The following is a 15,469-nucleotide window of genomic DNA, read 5'->3' as shown; positions in this document are numbered from 1 at the left end:
CACCGAGACAAGACAAATTCCTAGCAGTTTTCATTATAATCCCATCCCTGTGAGCATTTTCCACGGAAAACTTAATGGAGTCCGCGAGATGTTTACGGTTTCCGTCAGTTTTTATGCTTTTCCGACGACAGGAAAGAAATGTTATACATACAAATATTTCCGGGGGTCCTTCGCGAGGACCGGCTCGTAAATCAGCCCCCCCTGTGCCGTTATAATTTTGCGTTAGTGCGAAAAAGTGGCTCGAGAGAGCTCCCATTACTCCTCATTTGAATGAAACAACCATCTTACCCGGTTAATGACGGAATTAAGATCGATGCCTACGTATTCATAAAAAAAGGACTTTCGGTTTTCCTTGCTGCCAGATAACGACAACTTGTACTGTATAATCAACGTTGGAACTCGTGCAATTTAAGCATAAATGAAATACATTCGTCTTTTTGTCATTTTACTTTAACGAACTCCACAATGCCTTCCACTTAAAACCGATGAATTAAAATACCACTTCAAAAAAATACCCAACAACAAAAAATACTCGTACTTTCGCAATTTTCTGGTCGTCCTCGAAAGTAGTTGTTAACTTTTTCAGAAAGTGTTTTCACTACTTTAAAAAGCAACAGTCTTAACAATTACTATTGCAAGAAGGTTCGAAAAATGTGTGATCAAGAACAACAAACAAACATTAGTGCGAATTATTTCTTTTGCAAAAACAATTAATTTTAGAACGAACCAACCAGAGCTTTCCTGCTAAAATTAATATTTTAATTAATTTTTGAACGCTCGTTACTTTGTTGTTTCATCACTTTCTGTTCAACGCATTTTTTTATATATTTTTTAATTGCTATTTTTCGGTGTCCTTAATTTTTTTACAGCTTTTACAGCCTTAATCATTTAAGCTTACTGTAATCTTTGTTAATTTTTTTTATTCTCCGCACTTACTTTGACTATTTTTTCATTACGTTAAGTTTCCAATGAATAAAAAATATAATTTTGAAAATTGGTTTATTGAATTATTAACCATCAAGTATTATTGAAAGTGAGATAACCTTCAAGAGGATTCAGTTTTATGTCCGCCATTAATAACGTTTACAACTACTAACTGTTATCTAAATTATCAAATTTTTAGTTTCTCAATTTATCGTAGTTGGCTACGTTTCAAATATTGCGCTCATGTATTTCTAATCACAGTTTATGATTTAATTAACTTAAATAGGACATTTTAATCCATATCGAAAGAAGATTTCTATGATAATTTCAGTCAGTTAAATTAAAATATTTAAATTTATGTCGGCTTTTACAGTTATGGAAGCAAATTACACAGCCATAAATAAATTAAAAAACGCATATTCAATAAAACTGAAAAGGACTAAAAGTAGTATTGATTCATGGCTTAATTAGATGAAGTACAGTCTATTAGATTTTGCTGTGCAATTCCATTTCATTAATTAATTCCATGATCAACTGGAACAATAGCAGATTTTAACAGACTAATGACTACGTCTTTTTTAATTAGTTTTTCGACGTAGCAACAATTTATTTTACATATTTTACTGCAGTTAAAACTGAATAAACGGTCTTCATTTGCGACAGTTCCACATTCTTAATGATTATTCAAAAGCTCTTAGAAGAACTCTCGGTCAGTGTTTTGTCATGCATGCTCAATCGCCGGATCTATGACCGATAGAACATATCTGGTATATCTTGATAAAATGATAATGATTCTGAAAATTTTCTAGTCTGGCTTGTGTTTGATCAAATAAATGACGCACAAGAGTTCTAAATAATATTTTTTGTTCGATACCTCCCTCGAAACTGAGTCTGTATCCATAGTTTTACCAGTGGGTGAAGGTTTCTCTTTCGTTGACTTCACTTTCGCTCACTGTCTCTCACTCACTGGTTTTCATTCACGCATAATTTTGCCAATTCTTCCAGATAACGTAATTTTGATTTTTTAGTGAACATTTGGTACCTCGCAGCACTTGCCTTTTCCAGGAACCTACAACTCTTCATCATCCATTTCCACAATTTCCACAACGTGCACACTTTATTGACGTTACAGAACTTTGTTTATTTTGTATTTATTTTTTTTCATTGCAACAAATCCGTCCAAAAATGTTATTTATTTTTATTTAAAATTTTGAATACAAAGTTGACTTTCTGAGGAGGTACCGAACAAAACAAAATACAGCAATCGAGAGTAAGGCCACTTTCGTTCACTTGAACTGCATCGTCCACTCACCTCCGCTTCGTAGACGAACAGGCAATATGCGTGAATGAAAACTTTGCCTTCCTCACTCTTACTGAAAATAACTATTCTAATAATTTGATCATCCAAGTTATAAAGAAAATTAATTATATTTGTATAAAATGTTTTGTTCGTTTGTCAGTGTATATTTTTTTTTATTAAAATTTTTGGACATTTTTTTATGCCAGATCTGAAACCGATCCTGTCCACACTTACAAGGACTGAATTGTGGTATCTTTCTGTGTTAGCATCAAAGTCACTTTTTCTTTGTCTTTTGGACGAAAAATTCTGTGCTTATTGACAGAATGAAGATTCGTGATCGTACATTAGGGAAAAAAGCACCGATTGGAAGCGGGAAGATGATGAGTGTTGAGGAGTAGAATCAAGACGAAATGTGGGGGAATATTCAGAATTCGGTGTCTTGGGGGAATTTGCCTCTGCGTATTCTATATACATGCAAATGCAATCCGGCCCGTCCCGAAAATAGTTCAACATCCGACCGCCACTCTTCAATCGACGTCATATAATATTAATAAAGGTGGCGGTTGATGTCTCGTCGTGTGCGTGCCGTGGTTTGCCCCCAAAGAAATTCATTCCAATCGATGTTTCCTGACGACATGTGGCTTGTGTGATGAAACAGAGAGCTTTTTATTAAGCTCGTTCCACATGTGTCGGCGCTTTCCCTTCCTCGCTTTCAATTTAAACAAATCATACGTTGGGAGACGACCACCGACGTGGCCTACACAAAAATCACCAGGAATTCCTCTCTCGCCGGTATTAAACCTGCCTCCTTTAAATTCCGTATTAGGGCAATTTTAGTAATTTTGAAAGGAGCTTTTAAGTTTACTTTCGCTGGAACACGTATACTGAAATTATCACGGCTTCGGAGACGCAGGCATAGATGACGAGTTTTAAAAGCACTCGCGGGAACTGGCAAAATTGGATTTTTTTTCTTTTTTAGAAGCAATATAAATGTTTAATAGTTAGTCGGGGCTCTTTAACTGGTCGTCCCGGTCAATTTAAATTTTGTCAACACAACAAAATCTAAATGGCGCGCGGATGAGCAACCACCTTTGTGAACGTTGTGGAGGGAGTTTTAATACAGTTAATGTGGTGAGTCGAAAAAATTTCAAATTTGAGAACAGAAAATCTTTGTTTTTGGTCTGCAGATCTTCATGTTGAGTCCTTAAAAACCGGCTAAGAGATTTTAATTTTGGTGGAGAATCTATTGGAATTGCGCCAAGTGCCGACACGACGATGGTCCAAGAAGTCTAGTCAGAAATGATTTATAGTGTTTTACCCAGAAGAATATTTCACAACTGTAGTTTTATAATGGTCTACAGTTCTTTTATAACATAAGGCAAGATATGTATGTAAGTATGTATGTATGTATGTATGTATGTATGTATCTCTTGATTGCTTATAAATGAAAAGCTGTTGAAGAGATCTTGATGCGGTTTTAACTAATATCTAGAGGGATTCTTGAACTGAGGGGTGTGCAAGAAAAAATACCATTTCCATTTCAAAATTGTATTCTTTAATTTTTTATTCGTAGTATTTCAACAAAACCGCTCTAGTTATTTTAACGAAACAAAGACAATTTTAAAGTATCTATAAGGAGACTGTTAAATCACTCTTCAAAATCATTTGTAGTGGTAATTTTCCTAATTAATAAAACAATAGACAATGAAATATTGAAAAAGAATTTGGAGAAAATGACATCACACTCTTACTTTAGTAGTACTCGTCCGTGATGCAAATCAAATTTATACATAACAATTTCGTCATTCCAGTTGTATGAAAAATGCTTTCAGTAAAATGGTTAATGGAAACAACAATATCTTATCTCTTTGGTATATTCTGGAGCCACTTACGTTTAAATGTTTCGTTCTGGGAATCCAAATACACTTATTTATGTTTCATATTTTATAACAGCATTTCACTGCATGGCACTCACGACGTACAATAAAAATGGAACTACAAGAAAATACGTCTCGGTTGCTTTATTGTAACATTGGTGTGCACTTAATCACAAAATTACAATGACAATTTATACAGTAGGATTATGTAAAGCTAGTCAAGAATGAATTGGACAACTTAGTTTCAATTGAAATTTTGAACTCAACAATCAAATGAAATAGAAAAATTCGAAAGCATTTCAATGTTTTCTTAATAATAAAAAGTGTATATTATGTACATAATTATATGTATTTACAATTTTAAATGGAGCGTTGTAAAGTGGTAGAGGTGTTGGATTCTCTCATGGGCTGTGACCTTGGAAATATCTTCGAGAAGGCGGAGCGATAAACTCGTGAAACATCTGCAAATGAAAACTGAAAACGTCAACTACTTTCAAAGTCAAATACATACAAATACTTGAGACCGATATTCGTCGGTTGCTCAGATATGACTCACAGCCCATGAGAAAATCCAGTGCATCTAACAAATATAATTTTTTCTCTCGAAGTTCTAAATTAAAATTATGTTTTATTACATTTCCATAAAAAAGTGAAATCACAATACGAAAGAATTTTTCTGGACTGAGATTGTCGGCTCAAAGTTGTTGACTCGGTAAATCTTGCGTTTTAATTTTATCAAATTTTTGTTTAACGAGGAAACGATAACATTATTGTTTTAGGCCAGCTACTTCATCGCACTTGGCTTCTAAAACTAGATAAACAGAACATAAATATACAGGTGTCCCCTAGTTCGAAATCCACCCCAAAAAAATTAAACAAATCAGTTTTTTGAAATTTTTTGGATAAACGCTGCTGGAGAAAAAATCTTAAGGAGCATCTTTCGGACCAGTAGAGTGTACAATTATTTGTAGGAAAGAGTTAAAGTTCACAAAACCACCCTGTATGAGAGTGGGACTAACAAATACATTTCGTTGCTGTCACTTTGGAGATAAAGCATAACGGTGTCCTGGTTGGTTCTATTTATTATCACATCATTTAGGAAGAATGTTTGGATAAGACAAAAAGCGTTTCAGACGCATTTCGGGAAAGTCACGCGTTGCGACTGACGTCTGTTATTAATTGTAAAAATGCGTTTTCCAGCGAGTCCTGCGCTTCCTAGAAACGAAATAAAGGGGTGGTGGGTTTCCGGTCCAGCTGAGCGCGATTCCGTTGCACCTCACGTACCTTCCACACCTAGAGAGCAATTTTCTGGCAATAACTTTGAAGAAAACGCTAACATTCCGATGCGTTTGTGAATCGACACCACAATTTCATTGTCTGAACTATTTGTCGGACGGGGATAAAGCAGAACGGATGAATGGAACGAGGGGACAGTCCCAGGTGACCGACACATACACACTACAATAATGCATTCCGACCTACGTCAAACGGTTTATCTCCGCCATTTTAGGAGATAATTCACCGCAAACGAGGAGTTTTTCGCTCGACCACAGTTTGATCCAGTTTGCGCCGAACTGGCGTAATGAAATCTGGAATGGACGAGGGATGGACGATTTGAATGGCTCCCCAGGTAAGTTCTTCGCCCATTATTGGCCACCAGTCCATATCCGGTCATTGTGTAAACGACTCCGACCTTGTATGTCCAATATCGCACAGGTGGCGGTTGTATTTCACGCGGAAGAATCTCCATCAATCACTCCACTTTATTTGGTAAAACTCACCTGACTAAAGGGGGTTCAGAGAGACGTCGCCGCGGCTCTCTCCTAATTGATATAATTTATGAACAGCTGTCAATCGGTGATGGGTCGATTTACCAATTACAATGGCAATTTGAAAGTCCGTATGTCTTTGGGCCCGACTATATTGTCCAGGTAGGATGAAAATCATATTTGTCTGATTGTGATTTATACAGTGCGCTATTAGACCGGACGACGTTTTACCTTGAGACATTTGAGAAACGAAAATCTAACGATCATCCAGTCTGAAAAGAAGACGGCAAAAAATCGTGACGGCCACGACGTTTAATCCATTTTAATTAGAGACAGGTTTCGCTGATTTATTTTCCGCAATTTTTGGCGATTTCGGTTTGGGGAATCCGCAGCGTACTCGCTCATTAGCTCTTAATCGGGATGAAAATGAGACCGGTCTGTGATAAACAACGTCCGGAATTATTAAGAAACAATTAAAATGTATGCATGCTGCGTCCAATTAGCTTGGGAACTGTTTCGTCTTGGACGGCGGAAAATTGGCAAAATTGGGTTGTGGAATTCGACATCATGTATATGCAACAGCCGGCTCAAATCTTCTAATTTGAAATTTTATTATACAACTTGATCCTTTCACTAATTAAGTTATAGGAACTGACATTTAAGAAGAATCACTGGATATTTATTAAATTCTTGTGATGCTTTAGCCTGTTTAATTGACTCACTGTCCAACTGCGCTCAACAGATTTAGATCTAGATATTTTCGGCCAAAATTAATACCATTATTAGCAGAAATCTCTTGGTCATCTCATAAATAATGTCTTTGGAGCAAGACATTCGATAAGAAAAACCAAAACATGTGTAATCACACCACATCATGGATCAACACCGATTTTTTTTTCACAATCTGCAACCAGTTTTTAAGCTAAAAACCACCACTCCTACAATTTTTTAAATATTTTTTTGTTTCTTGCTCTTTCCTCATCAAATTTCCTTCTGGTCTGATTTTGGTTTTCAAGTCTCTTCAGCGACTTCTTTCGATCTGGTCGGAATTTAAAATAATGATAATTCCACAACGCTAATCTACATACACGCTAACAGATTTCACTGAAACTTTACGTGTCAGAATGAGGATTAAATGCACTTTACATCTGTATTCGTATTATTTTTCTAGGTCCTATTTGCGTGCACTTGGAAAATCTGCATTATTTATGGAGTGACCCAGTAAAAGCTGCAAAAGGACACAATACACAACGTCACAGGTTACACAAATTTGTTTGCTCTGTTATTTATAAATGAAGTAAATTTTACTGAGGCAAGTCAGCCTCGTGAGGCACAACGGAATAAAATCTAAATACCTAAAAATCATGAATATATAATGCTTTGTTTTTGATTATATGTTTATGATAGATTTGGAATTGTTGTTTCCTGATTAGTGTTATAATTATTGCAAATAAAAATAAAAGGAATACGAATTGTGGAATAAAATATGTGTATTAACAAACAGCTCTTGTTTGGGAATAATTAATTACATTACAAATGCGGTAGGCTACATTTTACAGCGCGAGTATTTTAACAAAAAGCCCGCGATGTAAAATGCCTACCGCATTAGTAATGTATTTTTTTGTACGACGAAACATTACCTACGCGTTTTCTCAAATTTGAAATTTTTTGTAACCGATAATTTTGCAAAATCTGTCAAAGACTGACATTTGATTAATGAAATGGCAGAAAGTTATCTATTATACCGATAACTGACATGCTTACGATTTACACCACAAGATCGTGCCCTCAGACTTTAGACGAAAACAATTGAATTATGTTCATTTTTGAAAATCGAACGGTGCAAAAGTAGTGGTATCTTGTCTTAGTATAAATTGACTTTATTTAGGATAAGCTGACGGTTTTGTTGGAGATTCCTGAGAGCTTAAAATGTTCGAGGTAGTTTACACACTCCATGCGGTAAAATGACAGATGGTTTGGTTAGTGTGTAAAAATCAAGATACCGTGCTGTTCAAAATGTGTAAACATGTCATTTAAAGTTGAGGAACCAAAAAAATATTTCACATTAAACGATTTAGCATGTGAAATCGTTTTTTAAAATTTATTTTGTTATTACATATTTAAAATTACAGATCATAAATTAAACTTTGTAGCAATGCTTTTGCGTCTTTTTCAACAAACTCTTCCACTAACATTGGTACTCTGTAGCATGTTATTTTTTTTTATTTTTTATTCAAAAAGGCCACCATAAAAAATTAATTAATTAACTTGGAAACCCACAGTACATTTTCCTCACATTTTTATTACAAAAATTGTGCGAGGCGATGTCGCCCTTGTTACGGAAACGATGAAGCATAACAACCGAATGAAATAAAAAAGTTATTACCATTTATAAAATGTACAAGAATTTGGTTTTTTGTCGCCAGTCAAAGACATTTCTGCTTTCCTTTCCTCTCATAACCTCTGAAACTTTTTCCTCGACAAACTTTCCGTGATTATCACCAGTAAAACGGTCACTTCGCTATTATTTTTTTATTTAGGTTTTATGTAAAAGTAGACTTTCCGGAGCTGTAGCACAAATGATCCATAAGAAATTCTCATAACGTCGCTCATAAATCTGAAACCGTCCAGTTTTTTCTCATTTCGTGAGAATTTGTATCGAAGAACGCGGTTGCAATCCGGTCGCTTTTAATTTAAATTGATAAGTTGAAAGCTGTGTACAGATGTAACAAACTTTAAGCCACTTTTATTTGGTTAGGGTCTCTTTTACTTTTGGGTCTCGACCGGCAAACTGTTTGCTCTTCGATTTAAGAAACGAGAAAGCGAGTTAAGGAAGGATCAGATTTACCTTTTATATCAGCGGCAGCTGTTAAACGTTTACACTGTTGTAAAAACCTCCCAACGATTATAATTAATGCAAAAAGCCCTAAAATTATATGGCCCCGCTGGCCACCCCCGCTCTTTCATTTTCCTCGCATCTCATATAAAAACACCCTTTCCAATCATAACAATTGTTTGCATAAAACATTATTGCCTATATTCCAAAAATTCGTAGTTGTTTTGGTCAAAAGCTCTGTCAGCTTTACGAATTATCATGGTTTAGGGCTTTATTCGAGTCGTGTGTAAATTAAAACCGGAATATATTCTTTCCGGGACGCCCTCCAGGGTTGTTCCCTCGAATATTAACCCTTTTACGCAAACACCATTTTATTCTGAAAGGGTCGCTTCCCGAAAACACAAACTTGTTTTCAAAATTGAAATTCTTTTGGCCCGCTAGAAATATTCGCATCATTTTAATAAGATGGGGCGCAGTTTCTTTCTGAAAGTTTTGTGACGTTAGGGGCGGTTGATAATATTGCAAGCGAGCTATCTTGGATGAGGCGGCGAAGTTATACATCCTGTACCTGTATTGTGGGGCAGAAAGTTCAATAGAGAGCACAGTAACGCCCCAAACTTCTCTCGATTGATTGGGGTAGTTTTTTCCCCATTGTCATTTTCTTGTAAATAGACAGGAAATTCCTATCGAATATGTTTCAGCCCACAAACATCACAATGAACGGCTGGAAAACATGCAAATAAAAATCTAAGGACCGCATCTGTACACGGGGAGGTACCCTTTTATTGCAAGTCCCGGCGGAAACGAAATATGTTTTAATTTGTGGAAGATGCCGAGATAGGCTCGAAACGAGGCACTAAATATAAAATATTCATTTCACAAAGGGTTAATATGGAACGGCAGTTTACTAAATGTATAGGGATATTTGGATCGTAATTACAAATTATAGCGTCGTTAGCTAAAATTGAAAGAGAACTGGGGGCTGTAAAATATTTTTTATGATTTTTCCTGTAAAACATCGAAATGACGGTTCGATCTCGAAGAAACCATAAACCGATTCCAACTACGCCCGATTAGAACAGGTGGTGAGTGCAGGTTTCGTAAAAATATATTACCTCTTCAGGGCTCGCAGATTCGTTTAATTTCCGATACGAACCGGGGGGACAAAATTTTCCTTTTTTTTTTATCCGAAGATGAGAATAAAATTTTTAGTGACGACGGCCTCGGTGCCCATAAAAACGGAAACGCCGAACTTTCGCCGTTAAATTCCTTTATTTTACGGCCTTTTTAGGGATTATATTTATACACATTATATACACAGAGGAGTTTTCATGTGCGACGTCGGGAGTCGTTTAAATGCGGTTCGGTCACGCCCTTAGCCATTTACAAAACGTAATAAAGCCGCAGACACAATTACTTGCAATAAATCGTGATTCTCATGGCGTAAATTGACACATTTTTCGTCAAAGCTGCACGTGTTCGAGGGAAGAATAAAACTGCTAAGTACACCCATCGCCCACCACCCTGCCGGTAAGTTATCGGTTATTGTGCACGACTGGACTGCAAAGTTTTACACATTTGCCGAAATTATCTAGTCTGCGGCACATAAAAGATTTAAAAATGTCGTTTAATCTCGGCCAGGAAAGCATGTAAAACAAACTTCTACGGTTTTAAACAGAAAGTTTGAATCAACGTCATTTATATTTCAAGGAGAGGTGGAATTGCCGTCGGACCCTTTACGAGGTTATCTAAACCCTATCGAGGATTTTTAAACCACTAAATTCAGTTATGGGTTTTAAAATTGTGTAAAGTTGGGAGTCGGAATGTGAATCTTAATATATTTTGTTCATAAAAATTCCGCAAGAGATTTGGAAACTTTATATAAGTTTGTATGCGGAAAATCAATAAGGACGTGCATACCCTTTGGAAATTTATTTAATGAAAAGTAAGAACGGGGAATTAATTCATTAAACTAAGCTACTGTAATTTTCGAAGAATGTTATTAAATACTGATTGCTACATTAAAGATAATGTGCTGCGTAGAGCACTAATAAGTGTGATGTTTCTTTTACTTAATATGAAAGTGTAGCATAACATTAAAACTGAAACGGTGGAAAGGAATAACAATTTCTTTAAGGAATTAAATGGCAATTTTTTACTGTACTAAATTAGCTTTGTGTATCTCTATTGAAACGGTTGAAGTGGCTTTTTTTTTGTAACCGGACTTGAAACACACCAAATCCAAATGTCCACAGACCATTTGTAGTATTTACTTAGTTATCAATAATTCCAGGAAATGGTAGCCCAGTTACTGCCTCAACTTCGTCTCGGTCTTCAATTTCTGGGCTTAGCACAAAAAGACTCACTTCTACTCTTACTGATATGATCTACGGGGTCATTATAAATGATTGTCTCAACGCAGTAGGCGTTGGTGACGTAGTTGAATGTGCCGCAAGCTTTATAACATGAGTGAGACTAGCATCGCCGATAGGTAGCGCTGCTGGCGGTAGTGTAAATTTGTCTACTAGTTTGTCTAACGTTGCGAAGCCAGCGGCACAGCCCAAATTTGTGTGGGTTTTCAACGCCAACTGCGATGGGACAATCATTTATAATGATCCTGTACTATTGTCAACAATCAAAGAGGAGATACATATGTTTCCTTTTATTTTAAGAAAACGTATTCATCGTTTTCTTTCATCTGCTATTAATACAAAATGCCATACTTTACCATACTAGAGCGGTAAAGGGTAATACAAGGTAAAATGTTTGTGCTTTTGTCACAGAAAAAAATAGTTACTTAAATTAACAGACGATCGCAAAGAACGAGTAACAGAAATGTGTCTAGCTCGTGAAATATTATAGATTTTGGAAATTAAAGGATAACGAGTTTGTAACATGTCTGGCAAGACGACACATTTCTAAGAGCTTCACTTGAAATTTATCTCATTTTCAAGACTGTAAATTCCTTTACCGCGAAACTCCTCTTTTGCTCTTGTTCCCCGCTTGTTGCCCTGGCATTATACCTACAAACCGATCCGCAAAAGCGGCAATATTTCTGTGGCCCCGTTCACAATAAAAATGGTTCTGGCATTAACGGTAACATCGTAATGAAACGAAAAAGATAAGCCCAAACCCCAATTATAAATCGTACATAAATAACAGCGCGCGCGGCGAATCTTCCTTCGAATCAGTTCCTCGTAATAACGAGCTGCGCCGGTTCCACCTGCCAGACGCCGGAGTCCGGCCCTGGACGGTTCGAGGCGGAAGTCGGGAAGAATCCGGGAAGTTGTGCATGCAGAATGCGCTTTTCTCCTCCCTTTCGGCTATAAATATTTCCGCTATTTTTCAAGTTATCTCTCGATAGAGAGCTGAGGGCCCGAGTCCGTGGCATGTTTGATTTATGAATGGCCCACCTTCCAGGCCCGGCGAGAACTTGCACCGTGATAAATGGGGCCCGTATCGCGCATATCGGCCAGGAACCGTTCAGCGTCTCGGTAATTACACGCCGTTGCGATAGGTTAGCTGATTGAACGTACCCGCTAGCCGAAGAATTGAACGCGTACTCCCATGGATTTATGGTGCAATTCGAACGTTCGAGTGTCGATAATGTCCCTCAGGAGTCCAACGGAATTTCGCTGCTCCACATAGACAGCCGACACCTTAGAAACGCTCATTAACGCCACGCCGAAGAACCAACCGCGGAAACACACCAGAACGAAGCGACTCCTCCTCAAAACTAGAACTAAGCCCGACTGTTCGCGACAAACAAAACTCGTTTCGTAGATTGATTCGTACGATTTTAAGTGTCACATCGCCGTTCTGCAACACCCACTCTTACTGTCACGTGTACTTTACGCTCACAATTATACTCGTATGGGTCAATCTACGAGTGGAGATTTCTTTTTCATTACTCATGTACGCGAATTTAAAGTGACGCAGGTCAGAACAATCAATATGATTGATTGACTTATTGTTTGTGGTTTTCCTATTAAATTACGAATATTATGGTTCAGGGTTGTTCCGAAGAGAATGAAAGTGGAAAAGAGGTTGTTCTTAATTATTTTTATTTGGAAAAAACTAAGTGCAAGTAATATTAGAATGTCCACAGGGGTATCAGGTTTGGTGAGAGGAATTAGAAGTTCTGAAACCAAGGCCAATTCTAATTGTCCTAAAGGTTCAAGGAAGATCTAATAGGCGAAACATCTCTGTGTTGGAAAGACGTCAAAGAGAACGTCGAAGAAGACTGCGATTAATAATATGAAAGAAGGTTAAGAGATGTTGAGGTTGACCGAAGAAATTTCTACGAGTAGGAGAAGAAGATGGTGTGGTAATGTCCAGTTAACTACGACTGAAAGAGTTTAGGTGTTATCGATACGAAAGAGAGAAAAATGTAAAGATAGAGGTAAAAGGGGTAAGGCATGAGAAAACGAAGGAAAAACTCGTCTAGAATTAAGCAAATATGAAATTGTTAAAGAGTCTAAGTAAATAGAGGAAAAATGCATTCTAAGCTGAAGTAAAATGTCCCTTCTTAGCCTGTTGACTGTTAATAAAAGAATAAGAAAAAATGTAATGAGAATCGTTCGTGAATAATTAATAGAAAATTTCTCATTTTTCTCTGTTTCCTAACAATGGTACTTACTCATCTCATATCAAGAGTTAATGGCTGTACTTGTTTAAATAATACAGAAAAGTGGTCAATTTAAAATGCAAAGATGAGAAATCGATAAGAACAGCCGTCCATCATATGTAGATTTAAATTGAAACTATGACCAAGAAGCAGTCTGTTGAACAAACTGAAAACTTTAAAAGCGCCATCAGCTAAAGTACTGTACTTTTTACAAATAGCGTCGTTACGTCGCACACAAATAATTGCTAAATGGGAAAGGTAGAGAAAAAGCATGAAAATCAAGAAATGTATGTGCACGATTTGGTGCATTTACTCGATTGGAAATAGTTTGTTCCATTTTTCTAATTGTTATAAATTGTAATAAGGCATTCCATCGGGACAATTTTATTGATTTCGATTACACTTAATGCACCGCCAGCGAATCCATAATTCAGGAAGCGAGTTTTTTGCGTTGAATTTGCGCTCCAACGTCAAACAATTCAAGCTTCAGGCGGCCAACAAGGAATAAGAGCTTCAATTTTAATTTTGCATCTAAAAAGCTAATAAACGAAACGGCGAAATGATTACAGTGATACTGATATTTCGTCTGAAACACAGTTATTGATATTTTAATATTTCACTCTACGTGAAATGAATTTTGTTGCAACTTGTTCAGAACTACTAAAGCTCCAGCAGATTCACAATTATCGAGACTTCACGAGACATACACACCTAGTGATTTTATCATTTAACAATCTTTCATTTCGCAAAATATTTAATAAACAGAATTTGATTCCTAATGTAACGACTGTTCAAAAAAATTTGCAGTCAAGCAAGTCGTAGTTTTTCTGTCTCTCTTTTCCAGACGTAGGTCGGCCTTTAGTTGACAAATACGTTAACGCAAACAAAAGCATGCAGCTGACCACCTAATCAATATTTTTGTGAACACGTGTTATATCCACAAAAATTGAAAGTCAAAAGTTCTAAGTTGTAGTACACTTTTGTAGAACACTTATTATGTACTTATTACAATTACATTTTTTTTCTGTTAGCCTTGTATCGCGCGTTCAAATGAAATTCTGGGCTGGGAAGGCGTTGGAAACCGTCGATTGTTGTGCTTTTTTAAAGCGTAGATTAATTGGAGCATGTTAACAGCTAACCTAAAATTTAGAGCCAAAAAAATCTTCGATTTTATTCTTTCTTTGCAATGTTGTACATTAAAAATAGAATAACTTAACGATTCCTATTCTCGAAGCAAGTATCTAAGGGCACCTTTTGCTGAAAACAAACATGTTCAATTATGTCCCGATTAAACATAAACAAATGTCATTTGTGTCAAACGGCGCGAAATTCAAACTTTACACTGTTCTAAACGGTTTAATTTTTCCAACGCCAACTCAGCCCAGGATTTCATTTGAATGCGCGATATAAACCTAACCTTTTCCTTTACCTATTTATCAATTTTTATATAAAAAATTTAAAAGATTACAATGTTGTTACAATGTGAAAAAATATTTAAATGCTTTTTTTTTATTAGCGATGACGTCTTCTGAAAACTAACACGCTAAGTTATTACAGTTTGTTTTTAATTTTTTGTTGAATTATAATTTACAAACCTAGAACCTGAGATTGTTCTCTTGTTGCCATTCCCGTGTAGGTGTGAAATATTTCTTTAAGACAGTCCAAGCGTCTTTTATAAAATGTTATAATCTGGGTTGCGGTTAAACCAAGATATCTAAAATAGTGTGGTAATATATTCTTCAGTCTAAATGCATCCAACCCTAATTTAATTTTCTGAGTGCCTCAAGACAGAACGAATTAACACAGCTGTTCAAATGCTGCATCCGACAATTTTGTTATGTCAATTATTTACCTTTACATAATATAGTCACTTTGTTTTTATACTACAACATTACGTCATTCTTACATCTAAAACGGCATTCAAAGTTGTTGACCTACGAATTAACAGTCTTTGTTTCATGTCGAATGGCATAAACAAATTTTTATTAGTCTTAAATCATAAAGCCTTCCACACAGGGTGTCGACTTGGCCCCCCCGTTACAAAAACCTGATCGGAATTGTTCTGTGTGCTCTGCGAGTGTAAAATGAAAAAGATGAAGCATTTTGGGTCGAAAGCTTCGCCGGCCGTCGGAATGC

The 15,469-nt window shown here is 36.3% G+C and overlaps 1 long non-coding RNA gene across 1 annotated transcript; it reads right to left on the bottom strand.

Moving 5' to 3' along the window:
- Window positions 1-4,230: 4,230 nt before the first annotated feature.
- LOC138133924 (uncharacterized) lies at window positions 4,231-4,881 on the bottom strand. Its single transcript, XR_011160569.1, has 2 exons — window positions 4,613-4,881; window positions 4,231-4,562 (listed from the first exon to the last, which is right to left on the bottom strand). It is a non-coding gene; the product is annotated as an uncharacterized lncRNA (long non-coding RNA).
- Window positions 4,882-15,469: the final 10,588 nt, after the last annotated feature.

The sequence above is a fragment of the Tenebrio molitor genome, chromosome 6 (assembly GCF_963966145.1).
Source record: "Tenebrio molitor chromosome 6, icTenMoli1.1, whole genome shotgun sequence".
Classification (NCBI taxonomy): domain Eukaryota; kingdom Metazoa; phylum Arthropoda; class Insecta; order Coleoptera; family Tenebrionidae; genus Tenebrio; species Tenebrio molitor.
This window is presented reverse-complemented; position numbering and strand designations above follow the sequence as displayed.